This window comes from Hemiscyllium ocellatum, chromosome 21 (assembly GCF_020745735.1).
Source record: "Hemiscyllium ocellatum isolate sHemOce1 chromosome 21, sHemOce1.pat.X.cur, whole genome shotgun sequence".
Classification (NCBI taxonomy): Eukaryota; Metazoa; Chordata; class Chondrichthyes; order Orectolobiformes; family Hemiscylliidae; genus Hemiscyllium; species Hemiscyllium ocellatum.
The window spans coordinates 23,844,610-23,872,443 of record NC_083421.1 but is presented as its reverse complement, the minus strand read 5'-3'; positions in this window follow the sequence as shown (position 1 = coordinate 23,872,443).

Below are 27,834 nucleotides of genomic sequence, written 5' to 3'. Positions count from 1 at the left end.
AAAAGAAAATACTCATGAGGCTCAGAGTGAATTCTCACTGACTGAAATACAGAGTGGAGAAAAACTGCAGCCACAGGTAGGAGGGGGTGGTTTAGATGCCCTGAGATCAACTACATAATTTAGGGTGGCCACGAGTCACCAGTTGTTCAGGAATTTTCCAGGAATGTGCACTGGAATCAAGTCTCAATGGGCTTTAACCAGAGAAGGCCTCGTGCCTACTTAACCTTTCAATCACATCAAGAGAGGCTTGTACCAGAATAGCATTCACTGTCCTTGCTCTATAGCTTCCACTAACCAAAATCCATTAATGGCAGCCTTTACAACTGATACACTTTCCACATATTTTGAGGCTGAGTCCAAGGCAATTGTCTTGTGTGTGTGCATGTGTGTGTGTGTGTGTGTTGGGGGTGATGCAGGTAGATGGGAAGGAGAATTCAGTATTCCATTGCCCTTTATGAATGGACAGGAAATCAGAGCTGTGGGTGGGGATGGTTTCCTGATATATAAGATTTGGAAAGTGAGAAAATCACGTGCATTAAACTAATTTCCAGAATCTCCCCCAGCATTTGATCTTGTAACTCTTTTAAGGTAGGGAAGATATGAAGGACAAAGGAATCCAGGAAATATCTGGAGTCAAGATATGGATCAGACCCTACCTTACTGAATGACTGAATGGCCTATTCTTGTTTCTAATGTTCCTGAAGGTTCTCAGGAAAGTGAAGCACCTGCGGCAGTATATCACTCACAGTGAAACCAGTGACAGAGAGCGATTGATGAAAGAATTGTTTGATGGAAATATCTTTCTACACGTCCTTGGCACTGAGACAAGAATGTTTCTTCAGTATGACCCTCAAACCATATCTGACTTAGATTTAAATCGAAGTTTCAGTGATTCACTGCCACCCGGAGCTCCTTGTCCAGCCACCCTGAATCATACTGATGATCTCAGGGCATCTGAACTATCTCTTTCTGCCTGCGGTTGTTTTTCTTTTCTTGGTCTGTGTCTCAGTTGCTGAGAATTCCTACTGAGCCTGCAACATTTTTTTGATATATTGAATAACAACCTCTCATTCAGAAATGCAATACCATTGTGAAACATGCAGGATTGCCATTTGAGGAATTTGCTCACTTGGAGTTGGGTAATGTAGATTGAAATGTCAGATTGCGATTTCAGAGTTTCACTCCATCGCTTTTTGGGAGGGGGGTAATTTGCACAGGGCCGCTCTTTTCAAACAACTTTCTTTTCAACAGCTCCTGCCTCAGTTTAAGTTGAATATTGATCATCATAGTGAGATGGATTGACCTGTTTAAAACCCTTGCATTTATCTTTAAGATATATTTCACTGCTGGAATATATCATTGTTAGTGATAGTAATTGTCAAAATAAGCACATCTGCTCTTCTGATACAAAAATTAAATGGTTTATTTTAAGCAAGTTATAACCTCTCCCAAAACAATGAAAAAGTGTCACAGAAAGACTTAAAATATCTGTCCACCCTATTGCAAAGTGTTATTTTAAAGTTGGTATGTACGTTCGAGAGAGTCTCATTGATTTAAAGAGAATGATCGCACGCTGATTAACTGAACAATCATATCCAAGAAACAGTGTAAATATTTCCATCATCGTTTCGTTATTTAAGTGTCATCCATGGCTTACTGGGAAACATGCTATCCTCTGATTCAGAGTGTCACAGTTTCATATCTTACTCTCTGAGTTCCAGCACCCAAATCTAGGCTGACTCCAGTGAGTTAACAGCCTTTCTGTTTTCTCAGGTGGATATTTTTAAGTAAGGTTGGGATTCTCCTAGGTGCCTGGCCAACATTTACCCAACACGAAGCAGATTATTTCATTTCTGTTTTTGGCTCCTTGCTGTGTGAAAAAAAATCAGCTGTCCTGTACAATAATGACTACACTTCAAAAGTACTTGTTTGGCTTTAGAGCTCTCTGGGACATCCTGAGATCATGGAAGCAACTATAGAAACAGATTTCTTTTACCTTCCAGTCTGCTTAAAAGACCAGACAAGAGAACCCAAATTGTGCATCATTTGCAAACACTCCCACAATGTTCAGAAATAAACACTTACAATAGATGATGAATATCACCAATGTCCATCAACCACTTGATATGCACTTGGCAAAACCAAAATAATAGCACAAATGGTGACCAACCATTCTGCATTTTTTTTTAACATCTAGGACAAACCTGTCTGGTTCACTAATGTCCTTTAGGAAAGGAAATTGCCATCCTTTCCTGGTCTGACTTCTATGTGATTCCAGACCCACAATGTTGTTGACATTTCACTGCCTTCTGGGCAATGAATATTGGTCTAGCCTGTTATGCTCACACTCCACGAAAGAATTTTAAAAATTGGCTTTATCAAAAGCAATGTTCAATCCACCGGTTTCTTCAAACAGTATGGAACATTGGTGCCTGGTATTAATCTTCTTGCTGAACTATTCCTGATTTCTTTTGATTTCAGAGGGTCCAAAAAGTCTCAAGTTTCATGAGTTCAGCAGTCCAAAGAGTTTTACGGTCAATTAGATACTTTTAAAATGTTAGTATCTATGAAATGTTGGAAATGGGGCAGCCAATCTGGGAACAGTAAGCCTATAATGAGCAGACAGCTATCTATTTTTCTTTATTGCATAGGACAAGATTGTTACTGGCTGGACCAGCATTTATCACCCATCCCTTTTTTATCCAATAAGGATCAATCATATCGTGGGTCTGGAGTCACATGAGGGTCAGGCCAAGAAGGGACACCTTCATCAAAGGTGTTAATGAACCAGATAGATAATTAAAACAACCATCGGTAACTATACTGCCACCCATAGGCTAAAAATCACACAACACCAGGTTATGGTCCAACAGGTTTAATTGGAAGCACATTAGCTTCCAATTAAACCTGTTGGACTAACGTGGTGTTGTGTGATTTTTAACTTTGTACACCCCAGTCCAACACCGGCATCTCCAAATCATGACCAATAGGCTAGCTTGCAATTCCAGATTTTTATTGAACTGCAAATTTTGCCATTTGCCCTGGTGGATTTGAATCCGTAGCCCCAGATGATTAACCTAAGGTTATTTAGATTATTACCATCTCTGTGATCCTGGATAAATATTGATTAGGACAGTGAGAGTATCCCCTCTTTGCCTTGGACTAGTGCTCTAGGGATCTTCAGTTAATGAGGCATATGACTCCTCAGAGATCTGCCCATAATCAGCAGGAATTTGCTCAGTTGCAGTTGAATGATTGTGAGTTCAGAGTTTCGCTCCATTGTGTTTCGGGATGGGGTCATTGCACAGGACCTTTCTTTTCAGACAACTTTCTTTCCAACAGCTCCTGCCTCAGCTCAAATTGAATATCGTTCATCATCGTGGGGTGGGTTGACCTGTTTAAAGCCCTTACATTGTCAGGAGGGAGTTAAAAGCCAAGTCAGTAATACCATGGCTCATTGATTTTTATGATACATTACAAACTCAGATGCTGTCACTGGGACCGCATGGGGTGGGCCTGGGGGAGAGCCTGGTGGGACCAGGGTTCTGGGGACCGTTGTCTGCCGGATGTGCAGCGTGGATCTTCGGTCCAACTCATCCTTGCTGACCAGAGAGTTAGCACAGCTGCCTCACAACTCCAGGGACCCGGGTTCAATTCCCACCTTGGGGAACTGTCTGTACAGAGTTTGCACATTCTCCCCATGTCTACGTGGCTTTCCTCCCACAGTCCAAATAATGTGCAGGTTAGGTGAATTGGCCATGCTAAACTGCCCATTGTGTTAGGTGCATTAGTCAGGGGTAAATGCAGGGGAATGGGTCTGGGTGGGTTGCTCTTCGACGGGTCGGTGTGGACTTGTTGGGCCGAAGGGCCTGTTTCCACACTGCAAGTAATGTAATCTAATCTAAATTAACTAATTCTGTGGCAATGATACATACAAAATAATGTGTGTGGCTCATCTCCTTACTTACTGAGGAGTTCCTTTTCCTAATTGTCGGGGGAAGAATCTCAGTCATTTCAGAATGACAATTGTTCTAACTGTTTTGTGGACAATGTTTTAAATTCTCATTCAAGTCTCCACTCTGGTTATTGATTATTTTCTGGGAAAGCTTTCACAGGCATTGATATCCCTGCAGGAGCAGGCTGAAGTGACCAATGTTTTCTGTTATGACCACCTGGATTAGATTTATCAACTTTGTACTAAAAGCAAAATACTGTTGACATTGGAGACCTCAGATGAAAATGGAAGTGCTGGAGAAACTCAGCACAACTGGCAGCATTATTGGAGAGAGAAAAACAGAGTTAAGTTCCGAGTCTTTTATGTATCTTCCACGGAATACCAACTATTAGCTCTCCAACTATTGGTTTGTTCACATACTCTGCGTTGAATGTTGGATGTTTTGGCTATGAGAAAGTGAGGACTGCTGATGCTGGAGATAAGAGTTGTGAGCGTGGTGCTGGAAAAGCACGGCAGATCAGGCAGATTCCGAGGAGCAGGAAAATTGATGTTTCGGGCATAAACACTTCATCAGGCTACGCCAAACCCAAGTGCCGGCTGGCCTTTGGTAACTTCATTGTCAGTAACTTTAATTTCATTGTTCAATTTACAAGCACCAGTGACATGGTGCAAATCCCTTGACAAGCATCTGACCCTGAAGTACCTTCACTCTGTGAAGGAAATGGAGGATAAAATTACTACAAATTAAATGTAACTGGACTTTCCAAACAGCTGCTTCGTATATCTGTTCCTTCAATATCCTGGTGCCCAACGCTTTCATCCTCAAACTAAACCCTGACTCTGCCCACTATGGGTGTTGGCCCAGCCATTTTCTTGAGTGGTTTGCATCTTGAGAGGGGGAAATGATGATGGGAACACAGCTTGCGATGGAGACCATCAGCATACACCCCTAATTGGTCACCAGAGGTCTACAAAGTCTCCAATCTCCTATATCCCAGTACTACCCCAACAGTCACAGATTTATAGTAATCATGTCTTAGAGTCATAAAGCACAGAAATGGACCTTTCAGTTACGCGTACCCTCATGATTTTATAAACCTCTATAACATCACCCCCTCAACACTCCAAAAGTCCCAGCCTATCCAACCTCAGCTTATAACTCATCTCTTCTGAACCCTGTCCAACTTAATATCCTTCCTATAACAGGGTGACCAGAACTGGACATTGTACTGTATGACCTCAGACTAACATAACGTCCCAAATCCTATACTCAAAGGTCTGAGCAATGAAACAAATTTCCTTCTTAACCATCCTATCGATGTGTAATACAAAGAATGATGGACCTGAACCTCTAGGTCTCTCTCTGTTCTACAACACGATCCAGAGCCCTACCAATAATTGTGTAAGTCCTGTCCTTGTTGATTTAATCAAAATGCATTAATACAAATTAACTCCATCTGCCATTATTCAGCCCATTGACCCAACTGATCAAGATTTCTTTGTAATCTTAGATAACCTTTCAATACATACTCTATACCACTAATCCTGGTGTCATCCACTAACTTACTAATTTACAAACTCATTAACCTAACCTTCTATATTCTCATCTAAAAGCCCATTTGTACCAGTACTTTCCACCCCCATGTGGAAATCCACTAGACTGAATTTCATCTACACGTTCTCCCTGCCTCCTGACATTATACTATAATGATGCCTCATCCTGCTCCTTTATTTGCCTCCAATTCCCTATCACTGACCCACCCTCCTATAGCTTAACCATACCCTGTGAAGCTGTTTTGCGTATGCCCATCAATGTCCTTGCCTCCACATCTACAAATATCTCTGCCTCAGCCCTGGAAGACTGCCCATCTTGGCATTGTTTCCCATGCTGCCCTTACAACACCCTCTTGCCGCCTTCTGAAAGTTCAACACTCATACCCTTGAACAGTATTCGCCACAGAGTTCAGACCAACATTGACAGGCAGCCCCTAGAAATGACTGAGCAGACATGTCCACTATCTTTGCAGCTCCCTGACTGACAACATGCGATTCCCCGGCTGCTGATGTCCCTGAGGGAATGCACACTGCCTATTCTATCCTGGACAAACTCTCCCCCTTGAGCATCCCATGTGAGGGACTGACTGTGGTGAAGCCCTGGAATATATGTATACTGTGCCCCTGACTGACAATGCCAGAACCACTTGACCAACAGCACCTCCACCCTTGACTGGGCTGAGGACCAACCCTCACCAGTTTCCAACAGGCCAAGTTGGTTGAATGGATGCACGTGTTTGCCACACAGGCAGCTGGCACACACTGCAAGTGTCCAATTGGCATCTTGTTGTGCTGCACAGCAATTTGCCCCTCGATAGATTCTGCCACAAATCTTGCTGTAGCCCCCATCACTCAGACTCCTAGCAGATTCTGCATCTCCTGAGTCAGATGATCCTCTCTCTGGGATGTCTCTAAAGCTAACAAACCGATTCTTTCTTCCAGAGCCTTAGGTATCCAACATCTGGAATAACATGACAGTGCAGTTCTGCATGAACTCAAATAACGGGAAAGATAAGTTCAGGGAAATCAATCTGTAGCATGGTCTTGTCTATGGGTGTGAACTGTGGCTGAGTTGGGAGCATTGTTATAATGAGTTGGAAGGCTGTGGACTCTCGTCTTAATTCAGGGCGTGAAATCAAGACTGACATTTTAGTGCAGTCGAGAAAGAGTATTACTCTGTTTGAACAGCATAAAATCATACAAGCTTTCTGATTCTGGTGAGCTGCATGTGTGCATATCAGTAAAGCTATACGCCCAGTAGGGAGCATATTCCAAGCCACTTCTGTCAGATTCAGGGTGGCATGGTGGCTTAGTGGTTAGCACTGGTGCCTCATAGTGCTAGAGACCTAGGTTTGATTCCTGTCTTGGGCAAGTGTCTGTGTGGAATTTGCACATTCTCCACGTGTCTGTGTGGGTTTGCTCTGGTTTCCTCCCACAATCCAAAGGTGTGCACATCAGGTGAATTGGCCATGCTAGGTTGCCCACAGTGCTGAGTGCATTAGTCAGAGGGAGATGTAGGGGAATGGGCCTGGGTGAATTACTCTTCAGAGGGTCAGTGTGTACTTGTTGGGCCGAAGGGCCTGCTTCCATACTGTAGGAAATCTCATCTTTAAAAAACGATTTTTTGCCAAGGAAGCCTCATCCTTAGGATATTCCAAAGTGTTTAAAGCATAATTGCTGCCGTAATGTGAAACAAACCAGTCAATTCAAGGTTCCAGATAGAACATGTGATAACCATTACATAATCTGAAGCTGTCTGAGGGATAAGTTTTGGCTAAGGAGGGAGGAGCTTGGAGGACAGCACTCTAGGATTTCTTGAGTGCAAACTGGGCCTCAGTTTAACCTTGGGTCTGAAAGGCTGTACACTTAACAGTGCAGCAAGCCCTCAGTATTACGCTGAACTTTCAGGCAAGTTGATGTTTTAAAGTCTCTCAAGTGGGACTTGAACTCACAACCTTTCTGGCCCCAGTGCATGAGTACCGAGTGTTAGTTTGAAAGAAATACAGAAAGTGAGTTCACAACAGTTATTCTACTGCTTCGTCTCGACTATAGGTATTTTATACACAAACACCAGTGTACACAGTGATGAAAAGCAGCCGCTGTAACTGTTTATTTAGTGGGTCTGACATTTTTGCACATTAATAGTACAAAGTTAGTGACATTTTGTTTTGTGCTAACACCTTATAATTCTTCGCAAGTGAGCTGCATACTTCTTGATGTTATGAGCGAGAACATAGTTATTTGACTCATTTTCAAACATTCCATATCGCCCTCCCCTAGTCCCTCTCCATCCGGCCTCAGGATCCTTCAGTATTTCCTTTACTTAGCGGTATACTGGGGAAGTGTGTAGTTGGTTTAAGTATTGCTCCCTTGTTTCCACCAACAGTTTTAATGTGTTGTCGCTAAGAAACCGGCATACCCTAATCACCTATGAAACAGCTCAGTGCAAATGATGAGGGGTGGCATGGTGGATCAATGGCTAGTACTGCTGCCTCACAGCACCAGGGTCCCAGGTTCGACTCCAGCCTTAGGCAACTGTCTGTACATTCTCCCTGTGTCTGTACAGGTATTCTCTGGGTGCTCTGGTTTCCTCCCACAGTCCAAAGATGTGCAAGCCAGGTGAATTGGCCATGCTAAATTGCCTGTAGTGTTAGTTGCATCATTTTGGGGGAGATGGGGTATTGTTTGGAGGGCCAGTGATGGGGCCAAAGGGCTTGTTTCCACACTGTAGGATATCTAATCTAAATGACACACTTGTAGTCCCCAACAGTTCTGTCTCCTTTGATTTACCATCTGGTAATGGTGAACTAGTTCAACCTTCATATACAAATAGCAAGGAGCTGCTATATCTGTAGCACTTAATTGATATCTAGCCTGCACCCTTCTAACACCAGTCCATAAGGTTTTACTGACCATTTACACACATGTGTAGCATGGGTTAGATCCAAGGTAAAGGTTGTTCCAAGGTCAAACATGGGCCAGATACAAAGTATATAAGCCTTCTCTCAGGCCAAGTATATATGTGTTAGATGAAAGGCAAAGCCCACTCCAAGACCAAGTCCAACATGGGTTGTATCGAAGACTACATTTCATAGACACCTAAGTTAATTTGCACACTACCCTCAGTTTAAGAAAATAAATCACAGATCCAGGTCCCCATTACCTCTGCTGGATAGTGAGTCTCTGGCATTTCCAATGCACACTTGCATACCATGTGATCTTTGATGCTCAGGACTGTTACTCAGATCCTTTGGGAATGGTTAGGTGTGACTCTGAAGCATTTCTGTCTTGTTTGTACTTTTAAACCAATATGGCTATGCACCAAGTTAAATACATTAATTATTCAAGTCCATTTCTGTAGAGTGACACATCCTTGTCACTTGGATAGCATACAGCAAGGTTTTTGCTGAACAGACCAGCTCATTGTTCTCCTTGTGTCCTTACGGCCCAGTCTTTTGAATCATGGAAAGTAACACAGAGTTTCAGATCATGTATCAGGTGGCTACTGGAAGTTTGTAAAGCCAACTCCACCAGTGTGATGAACTCAAAGGATGATTCAGCTTTTAAAATGACACTTCTAATTGTCTGATTGGTAACTTTCAGAACGTCACTCCTCAGGACTGTGTTCCAGATGGATTATTTCCAAGTACAATCATTTACAGTTAATTACGATGAATGAATTGATGTGAAGTTTCTGATTTTCAGATGTAATGAGAAGAATGAAAGTTGAAAATGTTGAATTAGATGCTCATGCTAAGGTAGTGACCACGTTTACCTTCATAACCATTGGATGTGTGGTTCAAAAAAATCCAAACGTCACCATCAATATCTCACAGGGTCACTTTAATCAAACTCAACTGACAGGAGGCCATCTGGATCAGATTAGCTGCCTCTTTTCTACTTCTACTGATTTCTGGTTTTACTTCATGCTTCTGATTTCTGAAGTACAGATTTCAAAACATGTAAGTGATTTAATCAATCAGATTAGGTTAAAATTATCCATCAATATAAAGAAACCTGCAGCATTCCACTTGGCAAATTATCAGCATGTTGATATCAGCACCCCCAATTAGCATGAGAACCCTGCAATTTCAACTATCACCCCACAAAGTTGCTGATGAGAATTGTCACTTTTCACCATTTTGTCTCTGTGAACTGGTGGCTTGGAATTATTTTGTTTGCAGGTGTCGTTATCCAATTAGGTCAAATGCATTAGATAAACTCTCAGGCCGCTTGGTCATGCTGCTTTGCAGCTGTTATAACACTTCGGCCTAGCAGTTGGCTGGACGGCTAATTTGTGATCCGGTTTCTTGCCAACTGCTTGAGTTCAATTCCCGCGCTGACTGAGGCTCCCGTGGGAATCTCCTTCTCAACATTGCCCAACGCCTAAGGTATGGTGACCCTCAGGTTAAACCACCACTGGTCGTCTCTCGCTCTAGTGACAGCATTACCCTCCAGCAACTTTACTTTTACTCATATATGTTGAAGTGCTGTGTCAGCTACAGATATTGGACTAAAGTTGAAGTATCACATTTTCAGCATCTCCAGTATCTGCAGACCTCACTTTCTCCTCGTATAGATCATCTAGGCGAAAGTGAGGACTGCAGTTCAGAGTCAAGATTGGAGTGATGCTAGAAAAGCACAGCAGATCAGGCAGCATCCGAGGTGCAGGAAAATCGACATTTCGGGCAGGAGCCCTTCATCAGATAATCAGGATAGATCATTTAGATGAGCGTAAATTGTGATAGCAGCCTCCATCTGAGGACCTTATAGCACACCCACCCCCCCTCCCCAACCCCAGCTGACCCAGCTCCCTTCCACTACTGCTGATGTTCTAGCCACTGGAACTGACCACCCATTCCCCTCACCCACCGTACAGGACTCAACCCGACCTTCTCATTTCCATTCCTTCCTTCCGACCCAACCCAACCCCACCACCAGACCCGAAACCCCAGAAACACCGCCAGACTTGGAAAATCTGCCTGGATATGAATTTAACACAGGTTTGACAAAACATACCAATAAATCACATTTCACCTTTCTCTTTGATGACAACAATGAAATACATCAAGTAAATGTGAAACAATGGCATTTTTTGATGCTTCGCTAGCCACTTTATTACTGCGTAAACTGATACTTGCACCGGATCAAACCTACAAGTTTCACTTTCTTCAGTGGCTGTATGCTGAAGCTGACTGTAGGTTGAAGGCTGACTATGTCTTCTCAGACTATGGGTACATCATGGACCACGCATCCGTTTCCAAATCAAAGCAACTAATTAAAGATACCGCGATCTCTTTATCTCTCTCTCTCTCTCTCTCTCTCTCCCTCTTGCATATACAACAGAATCTGTCAGGCATACACCTTTCTCTATCTCTCAAACTCGTTCCTTACTTTAGTACGTGCTCTATTCTGTGATGAAACATATATGTGATTTGCAGAATCTGAGGTCATAGAATCCTGACAGTGCAGAAAGAAACCATTAGGCCCAACAACTCTGCACCAATCCTCCAAAGAGCATCCCACCCCATTCTTGTTACCCACCACCCCCCCCATGGGGTTTTAAACCATTGTAATCCATTTAAACTGCACATCCCTGGACACACAGGGCAATGTTTAGTATGGCCAAACTCACCTAACCTGCACATGTTTGGACTGTGGGAGGAAACCCACGCAGACATAGGAGAACGTGCAAGCTCCACACAGTCACCCAAGGCTGGAATCGAACGTGGGTCCCTGGTGCTGTGAGGGAACTGTGTTAACCACTGAGCCACCGTGCTGCCCAGAGTTGTGAAATGGCAGCCAGGAAGTGAACTGAGCGCTGGGCTCATCCACAGATCTACCCTCCTTATTCTTACATAGTGGCTTCCTGAAGAAAAGAAGCAGATCTGGCTGTTTCTAGATTTTAGGCAGACAAGATAATGGCCCAGCCTTTGAAAGTGCACAAAGTAATCTCATCTGACCCACAGTGAAGCACATCTATGGGGTTCAGTTGACCAGTTTTGAGAGAAGAGCTTATGAGGCAGTTGGAATAAACTGAACATAAAATTCCAATCTGGGACCAGAGATAAGGAAGAACAGGGAATGAGAGAAGTTGCAACAGTTCAGTTATTTTTAAAGGAACTCATTGCCCAGAACCAACTATATGATGCAAAGTGCTGTGATTGTAGTTTTATGATGATTCTGCTAGATTGATACTGTCAAGACAGATTTGGTTCTTTAAGTTTCTTGATTTGCATTAGGATCACAACAGTTCCCTTTCTTGCCATATGTTTCTCTTCTCACACTGACTCTCTAATAAACTTTCACTCTCTCATTGTCTTTCACACTCCTGGAGTTCTTGTACAAATTACACCACAAGTCCTTTCTGTGTTTTTTTCAATGGTTAGGGATTGGTGAACTGGTTTGTGGTGTAGATTGATGCCAACAAACACTGGTTTGTGGTGTAGATTGATGCAGGGTTCAGGTCCTGCATCAGCTGAAGTAACCATGAAGGACTCTCCTTCTCTATCTCTCCTGTTGCCTGAGGTGTGGTAGTCCTGAGGTTAAACCATCATGAGAGCTATGGTCTGCAAGGACAATGGAACTTTATTACTGAGGTGAAGAGGAATTTCTTCAACCGGAGCATGGTGAATCTGTGGAACTCATTGCTACAGAAATCATTGAGTGCATTTAAGACAGAGATAGATAGGTTTTTTTTAGATTAGATTACTTACAGTGTGGAAACAGGCCCTTCGGCCCAACAAGTCCACACCGACCCGCCGAAGCGCAACCCACCCATACCCCTACATTTACCCCTTACCTAACACTACGGGCAATTTAGCATGGCCAATTCACCTGACCTGCACATCTTTGGACTGTGGGAGGAAACCGGAGCACCCGGAGGAAACCCACACAGACACGGGGAGAATGTGCAAACTCCACACAGTCAGTCGCCTGAGTCGGGAATTGAACCCGGGTCTCAGGCGCTGTGAGGCAGCAGTGCTAACCACTGTGCCACCGTTCTTGATTAGTCAGATGATCAAAGGTTACAGGCAGCAGGCAGGCAAATAGGGTTGAGAAACATTAGCTGTAATCAAATGACAGAGCATACTCAACGGACTGAATGGCCTAATTCTGCTCCTAGATTTTATGGGAGAAAGTGAGGACTGCAGATGCTGGAGATCAGAGCTGAAAATGTGTTGCTGGAAAAGTGCAGCAGGTCAGGCAGCATCCAAGGAACAGGAGATTCAACGTTTTGGGCATGAGCCCTTCTTCAGGAAGGGGTCATGCCCGAAATGTTGATTCTCCTCCTCCTTGGATGCTGCCTGACCTGCTGCACTTTTCCAGCAACACATTTTCAGCTCCTAGATTTTATAGTCTTATGCTTTTTATCTCAAACTCTCATCCTTCACTCCTTATTCCCAATCACTACGTATCTCCTTGGGAATCTTTACTGATCTCTCACAATGTGTTTCCCCATTTCTATTATCTTCTCTCATTCCCTGTCTCTCTCAAACATTTAATTTCCTTTTCTCCATTGCAACTTCTCTCACTCTCTGTTTTGCTATCGCATCCTGTCACTCTGTGTTTCTATCTGTCCTCTGGTGTTTCCGTCTCATACCGTTTCATTCTCTTTCCATCTCAATCTTTTCCTCTCTCAAAATGGATTCCACCATTCTTGAAGAATGGTATCTGATTTTAACCCAGTGCAAATGGATGGATTTGGAATGGGTTAAAATCTTGTCTGTATGTGTTGTCGGGAATCCTGTCTTTCTCCAGACTAATGTTAAGACAGTCACCTCTCAGCACACTCTTAATGGCAGGTGGCCTATAAAATAGAGGATCTTGGCTGATCCTTGGGTGAGGTTCAAGTTGCAAAGTTCAGAAGATTAGTCGTGAAGATAAAAAAGTAATAATTGGAATCTTTGGAAGATGACTATGAAAGAAATGTTTGTATTGCAAAGTCTGGAGCTGCTGAGCTTGTTCATTCATGGTACATTGTGTAAAATCAGCTTCTGATTTAGTTGGACTGTAAATGGACCTCACTTGCCAAGACAAGTGTTTCTCTAGGTTGCCTCTGAAAATGTAAGTTTACTGTACAGGACCTGTATGTTCACAGGGAGGTACCAATGCAGAGAAATCCCAGGGACAACTGACAGGTACTTGCACGTGGAATGAGAGGTGACTTCTCACTGCTTTCAGTGGACAAAGTAGCTTTCACCATTCTAGAGAAATGGTAGCTGATTTTAACACTGTGCAAATGGATGGATTTTGAATGGGTTAAAATCTTGTCCAAAGGTGTAAAATACTAGAGGAATAAAATTGAAAAGCAAAGAAACTATATTAAACTTGTACTGAACTTTGGAGGTATCAGGTTGGACAAAGCGCAGAAAAGCTTGCAAAATGCCCACAGTAAGGAGCGTGACAAGCAACAGGACAAAATCAAAATTAACCCGCTACAATGAGTAATAAATTTCCACAGGTCAGGAGTCTTTACTGAGAGGAATAGTTACACAACAGTGAAAAATCTCGCAATACTAAAAACAAGGTGGAAACGAAGAAGTAGCATTTCAATTGCCATAGCCTACATAGTGAAAGCATGATAACGGCAGATACTCTCCTCCTCCAGATCCTCTAGAACAGGCAGAGCACCCTGACCAGATTATGTATTGGATAAACTGGTGATGGCTTAGTAGATGTTGTACTGCTTTAGGCCTCAGTAAAAAGTCAGGCAAAGACCTGTTCAGTGTATTCTAAATGCTCAGTGGCAGTGCTGATTCCAGTCTCACACAACAAGATGTCAAAGAAGAAACAAAATCAGAAATTGTTGGAAAAACTCAGCAGGTGTTGCAACAACTGTGGAGAGAGAGCAGGGTTAACACTTGGGTCCATTGAGCCTTCCTCAGAACAAGATGAAGAAGTAGAAGAAGAAAATGTAGAAGAACAAGTTGCAGATACACTGGTGGGAAACAAGTTTTCAACTCTTATTTTAGTCTACGATAAAACCCCATTATGATTGGGGTAAACTTTAATCAGCACAATTAGGAACCACGGGAAACTGCTTTAATAGACATTTATATCATCATGCAGATAATTATCAACATGCAACTTTCAAAGAGGAGTCCACATGGGACCATAATTTAGTGGGTTACACAATGAAGCTCTATCAGAACTTTTATAGTGTAAAGAAGACCTTAATTACGACAAGCTGTTCAGTTTGTCAGACAGGTTTGCTCTGCAAGCAGAAAAGTCTCCTTAAATAAAGGAGCAGAAATTCTTCCTGGTATCAGCCCACTGACTCTGACTCAATTCACTTTGTAAGTCAGAGAGCTAGAAATAAATAGGGAACATAGTAGTCACAACAGAAGAGAACATTACTCCTGCCTTTGCTTCTGTGAATGAAAAGCTTAGTGTCAATGTACACACTCAGCAAATCTGAATGCTGTGTGTTAGGCCATTTTGGTTTGCTGAACCTGCAGCAATGAGTTTCAAAACAGACTAACCCAAATCTGTTAATGTTTAAGAGCTGGACTCTTTTCGGACAAGTGTTCGTTCAACAATGAAAAGTAACTATGAAAGAGTATTCAAAGAACAGGATATGACTGGGTTCAAATTGGATCATACCTGTATTCAATGTTCAGAAGAGTTTTGGACATGTGCAGGCACAAACAGACCTAATTCAAGCACAACACTAAGGCTTTCATGTGAGAGTGTGGTAGTTGGTAATGAATGTAACCAGGGCCTGCTAGATCCTACAAGGAGCAGCATAGCTGATGACAGGCACTGCAGCAAGAAAATAGGATCAGTACAAAAAGGAGGACAAGGAGCAAGTGATTAGGAGAAAGTGAGATGCTGGAGTACCAGAGTTGAAAAATGTGGTGCTGGAAAAACACAGCAGGCCAGGCAGCATCAGAGGAGCAGGTGACACCAAGACCAGGCAGTGACATAAGGTGCCCGTACTATTAGTCTAAGTGGAACATGTGAACAGTGTGCATAACTTGAAAGGATTTGCTGTCAGGAAGAGAGTTCCAGGATTATAACCCAGTGTCAGTGAAGGAATGGTGATTGTTGTATAAGATGATGGTTCTGAAGAGATTACTGTTCATTATACATTGGAACCATCCATTCCATTGATCTCACACCCAGTCTCTGGGTGGAGGTAAGGTGCACTGCTCCAGCTTTCAAAGACAGCAAATGTATCTGTATTACCTCCCTAAAGTCCTTGTGATTATGTGCATCCAAATATAATTTTATGTTGTCTGAGAACACTATCTCTTTGTAGATACTCCACAGTGGTGTATCCTCAACCCAGAATCACTAAAGAGGTCAAAATCAAATAAAGACAAAGGCGGGCTAATGGCAGTAAAACAACTCACACAGCCCTTCCTAGTACCATCTGACAGAGAGGCAAGAGTGGTTATCTGGGCAATATACCAGATTGGTTAAAAACTACAGTGATATTGTTTCCAAGCAGGTTGATGGGTGGCTTGGTGAGAACTTGCAAATGGTGCTGTTTGCTTACAACTGCTGGTACCCTCAAAGGCTTTGTGCTGGATTAATTCTCTAACATCAGTCCTATTACTTTGGAAGATTCTGTGGTCAGTAATCGCAACTGCATCATAATCACACCAGGAAACGTTTTGTTTGGAGCACAATCCTTATCTTCTTTTTGAATGCTGCATGACCAACAATGTGTTCTCCAGTGAAGAGAGATGAAAATACTAATTTAATACCTTAGACGTCCCCTTTATTTCCACAATATCTCCTTTTAGGTTCTCAACTGACCCTTCTCTCCTTTAACAACTCTCATTTTACATGTCTATGAAGACTTTGGGATTCTCTTTTAAGTTAACCACCAAACTATTCTCATATTCTCTCTTTCCCTTATTTAGATTTTCTCTTTGGTCTTATCAATCTTACGATCGTCATTTGCGTCTTTGTTACCTGATATTATTTGAAAGGATTCCTGGCTTCTTATGATTCCCTTCAGCAATGTTACATGTTCTTATATCAGCTCATTTCGTAAATCCCTTAGTGTGATAAAATTGTGTTCTCATCACTCATCTGTCATCAAATCTCAACAGCTCCAGCCAAGCCCAGATTGTGTTTTTATACTCTTGTCTATTTTAGAATTTAATTAAATTGGGAATTAAAACAATGTAACGCTCTCATGCTGGGCCTCAGTCCACAAGGGCACATGTATAGTGGCGGTGCACTTGATGAGTGTTATGGGTTGAGGACTTCTGCAGGTAATTCTCTCATACTCTGTGCCAAGGCCACACCCATTGTGTATGCGTGCTCTCGACACATTGTATTTGGCAACACTCTGTAGTACAGGCTGAAACAGAAGCCTGTGGTTTCTTAGCTAAATTGGCTCCAGCTTTCTCCTGCTTCCCTGGTATCTGGAAAGTGAAAGGATAAACATTTGACCAGATTGTAAAGAGGATTTTAATTTTCATCACTTAGTGCTACACTACTGGTAGCAGAACGGACACATGGCACGTACCCACCTGATCTAACAGGACTGGAAAGGAGGAGTACTCAAAGACAGGTTATCGGCCATTACAAGTTCCTAACCACTCACCACCAGACCATCACCAATTAAATCCCTGGATGTCATAAAATATAAATAGGGGTTGATAAAAGAAAAATGCAACTGAAACAGAAAATTAAGACCACCTGGTTAGCAAACACTTAACCTATACTTCCTCAACTCAGAAGAGTATGTGTAAAACAAAGTTTTAAAGAAGTCTGATAGAAGAATGAACAGAGAGCTCTCCAACAGTGGCTTACTTAAGAAATCTACTTGCGTCAAAAGAATGAATTGCAGTGTAACGCACATCCAAAAAAAAAATCAAGTTAACTTCTCAACAAATTAATCAATTTAAAAACATGGGGGTTTTGATGTAATGACAAAAATAATCACAAATTTACCAAGTAACAGAAGTGGTGAATAGGATATTTTAAAATTTACAACTGGTATACTATTCCCACATTACAGTGTCCTCCTTCACTGTAACCACCTGCTCCTGGAACTCCTGCACTATTGTGGCAGCTGCCTGCTCTATTCCCTCGGTCACAATTGCCACATGCTACAGGAGGTTCCATCACATTAAATATGACATATTTTATCAAACAACAGCAATGAGGTACACATTACATTGTTGTGAAAGACATTGAGTATTTCTGAAAAGAGGTGTATTTTGTCAAAACTTTTCATCTTGCACTCATCAGGATATTTTGCAAGAATATAAATTAAAGGAGAAAACAGTTACACTGCATGAGAGAGAATGTTGATTGGTCAGCAAATGGGCCCAGATTGGGCAGCGTGATGGCTCTGTGGTTAGCACTGCTGTCTCATAGCCCCAGGCACCCGGGTTCAGTTCCAGCCTCAGGCTGTGTGGAGTTTGCATATTCTCGCGTGCCTGTGTGGGTTACCTCCGGGTGCACCAATTTCCTCCCACAATCCAAATATGTGCCGGTTAGGTAAATTTACCAGAGTGTTCTGGGATGTGTAGGTTAAAGGTGAATGTAGAGTTAATAGGGTAGAGGAATGAGTCTGGGTGGGTTACTTTTCAGAGGGTCAGTGTGGACTTGTTGGGCCAAATGGCCTGTTTCCACACTGTAGGGATTCTGTGACTACCATGGAGAATGTACCAGTAATGCTGACTGACAGTCAACAACTAAATTTTGGTAAATCTTAAACGAAGCAGGTTAACTCTGAGTAATCAGGGCATTGCCCCCAAAAATAAAATGGCAAGATAGTTCTCAGCTGAAACAGGTGCAGTGTTTAAGCAAGTGTTTCACTTGGGTGTACCACATACATTAATACATAGGACCCTGTTTGTTGTAGACAGAAATGTCTTGTTAAGGTCTGTACTGCAACATGATTATGAAGGGACCTAGCTGATGGGTCTATCTTCTTTGAGACAGAGTTGTTCTGCATTTCCCCATCCAAGTCTCTTTAATATCATTCACATTGGATGGAGCTTAATGTAATCCTCAGCATTAACCATTCCCTTCCTCAACAGAATTCAATGGTCTTGATTGGTCTTGCCATGGTGATGGTAACTAGTTCTGAAACTAGATGGATTCCATCAAAACTTGTCAAATTTAGTGCAAATATAATCTCTTCATATTCATAAATTTTCGAGCTTTACAATATAAGAGGCTGTGCCATGCAACAGGTACTGGGGGCCTAAGGTTGATATCAGCGCACACCTCCATATTCTTCTTATCTGGGCATTTTTTGCATGCGGGAGGCAAGGTCAGACAACACATGATAACAAATTTAAAGTATTTGGAGGATATTCCTGATTAAAGGAAACAACCTGAAGAAATTCCATAGAATCCTTACAGTATGGAAGCAGGCAAGACTACACCAACCTTCTGGAGGGCATCCCACTCAGACTCAACGCTCTACTCTATTCCTGTAACTCTATATTTCCCATGGCCAATCCACCTAACCTACACATCCCTGGACACTACGGGTAATTTAGCGTGGTCAATCCACCTAACCTACACATCCCTGGACACCACGGGCAATTTAGCGTGGCCAATCCACCTAACCTACACATCCCTGGACACTACAGCAACTTAGCATGGCCAATCCACCTAACCTACATATCCCTGGACACTACAGGCAATTTAGCATGGCCAATCCACCTAACCTACACATCCCTGGACACCACGGGCAACTTAACATGACCAATCCACCTAACTTGCACATCTTTGGACTGTGGGAGGAAACAAGAGCACCCAGAGAAAACACATACAGACACAGGGAGAACGTGCAAATACAGCATAGAGAGTCGCCCAAGGCTAGAATTGGTGCTGTGAGGTGGCAGTGCCAATCACTAAGCCACCATAGCAGTAAAATAAACAATTTGGGGGGAAAAGAAACAAAGGCCTGAATCTAAATGTTGAAGACAAAACAATGAGAGTTTAAAAAGAACACAGAATAGTGAAAAAATGGAAGTCAACAATGAGGACTTGTTAGTAGTCACCTCCTTTCCCACCTGCCCAGTAATGTGCATGATCAATTGAATAATATGAAATAAATGTGACATAGGATCGGATGGCCAAACAAGCAATAACTGCATTGGCTAATGTTGAGAAAGTTAAACGTATCAGGAAAACAACTCAGCTTAAAGCATTCATCTTTTTTATTTTCTCTTTTGATGCAAAATGTTGGACCATGAAGAAGACAGGCATGAAAAATCTCAGTTATTTTGCAGTTGATTGTTTCTGAAGGATGCTCAGGGTGAAATGGACCAATAGATAGATATACAAACAAAATAAACAGATTGTTACATAGAAATATAAAAAATAACAACTGGGGTAGGCCATTCGGCCCTTCGAGCCTGCACTGCCATTCAATATGATCATGGCTGATCATCTAACTCAGGACCGTGTTCCTCCTTCTCCCAATACCCTTTGGTCCCTAAAGCCTGAAGAACTATATTTATCCCCTTCTTGTAAACATTCAATGTTTCGGCCTCAATCATTTTCTGCTATCAATGGTAGACAGGTGGAAGTTAAATATTTTGGGTATGCAGCATTATATAAAAGATGACATCACAAGGAATGGTGGATGGAAAACATAATGTAGCCAGGCAGAAATCCAGTAAAGCGATAACATTGTGAAACTAATGGGATTGACTTTCATGAGTGCATAGGGAGTGACACAAGATCAATGCACCTGGAGGAGGCGAGTGGGGGCACGTTGCCACAGCAACTTGGCCTCCAGTGTTATCTGCCAAATTGAGGACAGGATGACACACAAGTATAGCACGTTCGACCAAGGATTGGATGTATAAAAATCAACAGCAGCTTGTGAGCAGGAAGTCTGAAAATGATGGGTGATCTGTGAATAAACATTTGATTTTTTTTCTGGGTAACATCCGCTCGGCCATCCACTTCCAATCAACTTGAATGTATATCTCCAAGATTTTCAAGGGTTTCACTTCCACCAGAATTTAATTGCTTAAATTTATGTGCTCATGTCTACCACTGTCTACTTGCATGGGATTACAAGTAGCAGCATTAAACTGCTTACTGTTTTCCTCACAGCTTTCATTGAGAGTTTTTGGAACCTCACTGACCACATCCCACCGCCCAGACTGTTATATCATTATTGTATTTGAGGCCAGAAACAGTGGGAGTTTCACAAATAGAACTTGGGAAAAGAAAGGGATATAAGATTAAAATTAGGGTCAGATGTTGTGGTTCTGTTCGCCGAGCTGGGGATTTGTGTTGCAGCTGTTTCGTCCCCTGTCTAGGTGACATGCTCAGTGCTTGGGAGCCTCCTGTGAAGCGCTTCTGTGATCTTTTCTCCGGCATTTATAGTGGTTTGAATCTGCCGCTTCCGGTTGTCAGTTCCAGCTGTCCGTTGCAGAGGTCGGTATCTTGGGTCCAGGTCGATGTGCTTATTGATTGAATCTGTGAATGAGTGCCATGCCTCTAGGAATTCCCTGGCCGTTCTCTGTTTGGCTTGTCCTATAATAGTAGTGTTGTCCCAGTCGAACTCATGTTGCTTGTCATCTGAGTATGTGGCTACTAAGGATAGCTTCGTGTCGTTTCATGGCTAGTTGGTGTTCATGGATGCGGATCGTTAGCTGTCTTCCTGTTTGTCCTATGTAGTGTTTTGTGCAGTCCTTGCATGGGATTTTGTACACTACATTGGTTTTGCTCATGCTGGGTATGGGGTCCTTCATGCTGGTGAGTTGTTGTCTGAGAGTGACTGTTGGTTTGTGTACTGTTATTAGTTCTAGTGGTCGCAGTAGTCTGGCTGTCAGTTCAGAAATGCTCCTGATGTATGGTAGTGTGGCTAGTCCTTTGGGTTGTGGCATGTCCTCGTTCCGTTATCTTTCCCTTAGGCATCTGTTGATGAAATTGCGGGGGTATCCGTTTTTGGCGAATACATTGTATAGGTGTTCTTCTTCCTCTTTTTGCAGTTCTGGTGTAATGCAGTGTGTTGTGGCCCTTTAGAATAGTGTCTTGATGCAACTTCTTTTGTGTGTGTTGGGGCGGTTGCTTTCGTAGTTCAGGACTTGGTCTGTGTGTGTGGCTTTCCTGTATACCTTTGTGCTGAATTCTCCGTTCGGTGTTCTCTGTACCATCACGTCTAGGAATGGGAGTTGGTTGTCCTTTTCTTCCTCTCTCGTGAATCGGATTCCTGTGAGTGTGGCGTTCATGATCCGGTGTGTGTTCTCTATTTCTGTGTTTTTAATGATTACAAAGGTGTCATCTACATATCTGACCCAGAGTTTGGGTTGAATTTGCGGTAAGACTGTTGTTCTAACTTTTGCATTACCGCTTCTGCTATGAGTCCCGAGATGGGTGAGCCCATGGGTGTGCCATTGATTTGTTCCTATATTTGGTTGTTGAATGTTGGCTATTGTTCCTCTGGCTAGGATTTTGTCGATAGAGGTGAACAGTGCCGTTATATCGAATGAGACCATGGTTTCTTCCTTGTCTATGTGTATATTTCTGATGATGTCCAAGGATTCCTGTGTTGACTGTATAGAGTGTCTGGATCCGCTGATCAGGTGTTTCAGTTTCTAATGTAGTTCTTTAGCCAGTTTGTGTGATGGTGTCCCTGGTAGTGATACGATGGGTCTGAGTGGGATGTCTGGTTTGTGAACTTTAGGTAGTCCATAGAATCTGGGGGTGTTGCTTTCAGGTTTCATTCTCTGTAGGTCAAACCTGGTTATCTGTCCTTTTTTTTGTAGATTCCTCAGTGTGTTGTTTATCCTATTGATGAGCTGTAAGGTGGGGTCAAACTCCCTCTTTTGGTAGGTGTTGGTATCTGTAAGTAGTGGTTGTGCTTTTTGGATATACTCTGCTTTGTCCAGGATGACCGTCATTCTGCCTTTGTCTGCTGGTAGTATGATTATGTTCTTATCGTTTCTTAGTGATTCTTAATGGGAAATATCAGGGAACACTTTTTCACACAAAGAATATCAGAAATCTAGATCTCCTTTTTCCTCTAAAAAGCTGTTGTGGTTGGGGGTAAATTGAAAAATTAAAAGCCAGGATTAATTACTTTTTTTTCTCTAGCAAAGATTTAAGACATATTAAACAATAGGAAGAAAAAAAATGAGATTCTGAAAGGAGAATATAGGAAGTTATGCAGAAATTTAAAAAGGAGGTTCTTGACGGTATTCATATCTGGATTATTCCCCACACCATGATCTAGTGAGGGTAGGAATAGGAGGATAGAGCAGATGGATGCATGGCCGAGGAGCTGGCGCAGGGGAGAAGGATTCACATTTTTGGATCATTGGAATCTCTTCTGGGGTAGAAATGACCTGTACAAGAAAGACAGATTGCACCAAAATTGGAAGGGGACTAATATACTGGCAGGGCGATTTGCTGGAGCTTCTCATTAGGATTTAAACTAGTAAGGTGGGGAGGGATCCAGGAAGATAGTGAGGAAGGAGATCAGTCTGAAACTGGTACAATTGGGAAAAGGTGCAAGTCAAACAGGCAGGGCAGGCAGGAACCACACTTATTTCAGATGTAATGGGGAAGGCAGATGAACTCAGGGCATGGTTAGGTACATGGGATTAGGATATCATAGCAATTATAGAGACATGGCTCAGGGATGGACAGGACTGGCAGCTTAATGTTTCAGGATACAAATGTTACAGGATGGACAGAAAGGGAGGCAAAAGAGGAGGGGAGTATCATTTTTGATAAGGTATAGCATTACAAGTGTCCTTAGGGAGGATGTTCCTGGGAATACGTTCCAGGGAAATTACTTAGGTGGAACTGAGAATTAAGAAAGGGAAGATCACCTTATTGGGCTTGTACAATATGCTCCCCAGTAGTCAGCGGGAAATTTAGAAACAAATTTGTAAGGAGATCTCAGTTATCTGTAAGAATAATAGTGTGGTAATAGAAGTGGATTTTAACTTTCTAAACATAGACTGGGACTGCCATAGTGTTAAGGGTTTAAATGGAGAGGAATTTGTTAAGTGTGCACAAGAAAATTTTCTGATTCAGTATATGGATGTACCTACTAAAGAAGGTATAAAACTTGACCTACTCTTGGGAAATAAGGCAGGGCAGGTGACAGAGGTGTCAGTGGGGGAAGCACTTTGAGGCCAGCGACCATAATTCTATTAATTTTAAAATAGTGATGGAAAAGGATAGACCGGATCTAAAAGTTGAAGTTCTAAATTGGAGGAGGGCCAGTTTTGATGGTATCAGGCAAGAACTTTCAAAAGTTCATTGGGAGTAGACATTCGCAGGTAAAGGGATGGCTGGAAAATGAGAAGCGTTCAGAAATGAGATATTGAAAATCCAGAGAAAGTATATTCCTGTAAGGGTGAAAGGGAAGGCTGGTAAGTATAGGGAATGCTGGATGACTAAAGAAATTGAGGGTAAAAAATGAGGTCTGCAGATGCTGGAGATCACAGCTGCAAATGTGTTGCTGGTCAAAGCATAGCAGGTCAGGCAGCATCTCAGGAATAGAGAATTCGACGTTTCGAGATGATGAAGGGCTTATGCTCGAAACGTCGAATTCTCTATTCCTGAGATGCTGCCTGACCTGCTGTGCTTTGACCAACAGTAAAGAAATTGAGGGTTTGGTGAAGAAAAAGAAGCAAGTATATGTCAGGTATAGACAGCAGAGATCAAGTAACTCCTTAGAAGATAATAAAGACAGTAGGTGTATACTTAAGAGGGAAATCAGGAGGGCAAAAAGGGGACATGAGATAGCTTTAGCAAATAATGTTAAGGAGAATCTAAAGGGTTTTATAAATATATTAAGGACAAAAGGGTAACTCGGGAGAAAATAGGGCCCCTCAAGGATCAGCAAGTCAGCCTATGTGTGGAAACACAGGAGATGGGGGAGACACGTAATGATTATGTTGCATCAGTGTTTACTGTGGAAAAGGACATGGAAAATCTGTCACATGGGAAAATAGATGGTGACATCTTGAAGAATGGCCATATTATAGAGGAGGAGGAGGCGCTGGATGTCTTAAAGGTGGATAAATCCCTAGGACTTAATCAGGTATACGCTCGAATTCTGTGGGAAGCTAGGGAAGTGATTGCTGGGCCCCTTGCTGAGATATTTGGATCATCAATAGTCACAGCCTGAGGTGCTGGATGACTGGAGGTTGGCTGTTTAAGAAGGTTGGTAAAGAAAAGCCAGGAAACTACAGGCTGGTGAACCCAATATCGGTGGTGGTCAAGTTGTAGGAGGGAATCCTGAGGGGCAGGATTTACATGAATTCAGATAGGCAAGGACTGTTTAGGGATAGTCAACATGGCATTGTGTGTGGGGAATCATGTCTCACAAACTTGATTGAGTTTTTTGAAGTGGCAACAAAGAGGGTTGATGAGGGCAGAGTGGTAGATGTGATCTATATGGACTTCAGTAAGGCGTTCAATAAGGTCCCTCATGATAGATTGGTTAGCAAGTTTAGATCACATGGAATAAAGGGAGAACTAGGCACTTGGATACAGAACTGGATCAAAGGTAAAGGACAGAGGGTGGTGGTGGAGGGTTGCTTTTCAGACTGGAGGTCTGTGACCAGTGGTGTGCCACAAGGATCAGTGCTGGGTCCACTGCTTTTTGTCATTTATATAAATGATTTGGATATGAACATTGGAGGTGTAGTTAGTAAGTTTGCAGATGACACCAGAATTGGAGGTGCATGGAAGTAGGTTATCACAGAGTACAACTGGATCTTGATCAAATGGACCAATGAGCCAAGGAGTGGCAGATGGAGTTTAATTTAGATAATTGTGAGGTGCTTCTTTTTAGAAAGGCAAATTAAGGCAGGTCTTATACATTTAATGGTAAGGTCCTGGGGAGTATTGCTGAACAAAGAGACCTTGGAGTATAGGTTCATAGCTTCTTGAAAGTGGAGTTGCAGGTAGATAGGACAGTGAAGGAGGTGTTTGGTATGCTTTCCCTTATTGGAGAGAGCATTGAGTATTGGAGTTGGGAGGCCATGTTGTAAAGGACATTGGTTAGGCCACTTTTGGAATATTGTGTGCAATTCTGCTCTCCAGAAGGGTGCCGTGAAACTTGAAAGGGTTCAAAAAAGATTTCCAAGGATGTTGCCAGGGTTGGAGGATTTGAGCTATAGGGAGAGGCTGAATAGGCTGGGGCTGTTTTCCCTGGAGTGTTGGAGGCTGAGGAGTGACCTTATAGAGGTTTATAAAATCATGAGGGACATGGATAGGGCAAATAGGCAAAGTCTTTTCCCTGGGGTGGGGGAGTCCAGAATTAGAGGGCAAAGGTTTGGGGTGAAAGGAGAAAGATACAAAAGGGACCTAAGGGGCAACTTTTTCATGCAAAGGGTAGTGCTTGACATTTAAATTACAGCATTTAAAAGGCATCTGGATAGGTATATGAATAGGTAAGTTTTAGAGGGATATGGGCCAAGTGCTGGCAAAGGGACTAGATTAATTTAGGATATCTGGCCAGCACGGCAGAGTTAGACTGAAGTTCTGTTTCCATGCTGTACATCTCTATGACTCTATAAGTGGGAGATTGAGTTTAGAAACAAATTAGCCGTGACCTGAAAGATTTTAGCCTCCAATCCTTTCTTCCTAGACCTCATTGTCACACACATACCATGTGTACCTTGAGGCAGTGCAAGCCTTTCCTTTTGAGGTGATTTTATATGGGTTCATCTACCACCCTGTGTCCTGGGAAATCTATCATCACCATAAGACTATATGTGCTTACCTCTCTGCAACCTTACAGTGATTAGTTCACAAGTTCCTCTCTAAAGTGCTCCAGAGACCTAATGCATGATGCTTACTGTGATATATCAGAGAACGCATAAATTTAGTGGGTGTCATAAATGCTGAGACTGTCACATCGTCAAGAAATACTCATGAATTTACCAAGTATGAGTTACCTTTAGAAAATTCATGTGCACTATCCTTATCAACACAAGAGACATTTTATGCTTTAAATACTTAAAAAAAATCAGAGAAGTTTTAGCAGAGACCATGACCTCAATTTTTCAATCAATTTCGGTTTATTTTGTGTGAGAAAACTCACTGAATGTATCCTCAGTTATATGTAGTATAAGGAGTCCATTTGTTTTATACTATTGCACAATTGACAGCAGTTTTACATCTCTTTCAATATTTATCTGCATTGAAATTGACTGCAACTTATTTTACAATATTGCAGTAAATCCAAAATTCCAACAGCATTAGATTAATTCTGACAGGATGTTACCGATCAATAAAGAGTCCAGCACCAGGGGGTCACAGCTTAAGGATACATGCTAAGCCATTTTGGAGTGAGATGAAGAGAAATTTCTTTGCCCAGAGACTGGTGAGCCTGTGAAATTCTCTGTCACAGAAAGCTGTAATGCTCTCACGAAGAAGTTAGATACAGTTCTTAGGGTTAAATGGGTCAAAGGGAATAAGGAGAAAGCTAGAACAGGGTACCGTCCAGGACACGGAGTTGGCTGATCAGCCAGGGTAATGTTGAATGACATAGGCCAGATGGCTTCCCCTTCTCCGACTCACAAGTAACTGATTAATCCTTTTCTCCTTTCCTGAATGTAGGTATTAATGGGCCACCTAAAAGATATGAACACACAAAAATGAAGAACATGATAACTAATCCATCAAACTGCCTTAGATAGTTGGGATCATTTCTATATCAACACACAGATATTCTCAAACTATCCAGAGTCAGTTGACCTCCACAGAGAGAAAAGGATCATAGGACAATTGCAGCGATATAATTGGGAAATTTGATCTCCAATTCCTTCAAACAGTTATGGTGTTGGACTGGGGTGGACATAGTTAGATATTGCACAACACCTGGTGAAGGAGCAGTGCTCCAAAAGCTAGTGCTTCCAAATCAACCTGTTGGACTATAACCTGGTGTTGTGTTGCTTTCCAACTTCAAACAATTAGACCTAGTTCGAGCGACCCTGACTTACAACTCAACCTATAAACCTTCCATACAAAGTAAACAAATGTGGATTGAAAAATTGAGGTCAGGGCCTCTGCTAAAATTTCTCTGAATTTTAGTCAAGTATTTAAATCATAAAATATCTCTTGCCAGCAGAATTTGGCACCCAGACTAGTGATCTCACTCGGAGTTTCCATAGAAAGGTAGCCACAGATTTGCGTGGGACCTGCAATGGGTGTGAGAGGGTGTAGTTTATTTGGCTGTGCATGAGTAGCGTCATGTGACTGTTACACAACATCCCAGGCATTTTCAGCTCTCTAATAATTGGGATTCCTGCCATCAGACTACAGCACAATGCAAAACAAATAATAAAAACTTGATAATAGTAACAGAGCTGCTGCTACACGATTTTATCCAGCTGCAGTATCTTTCTGTC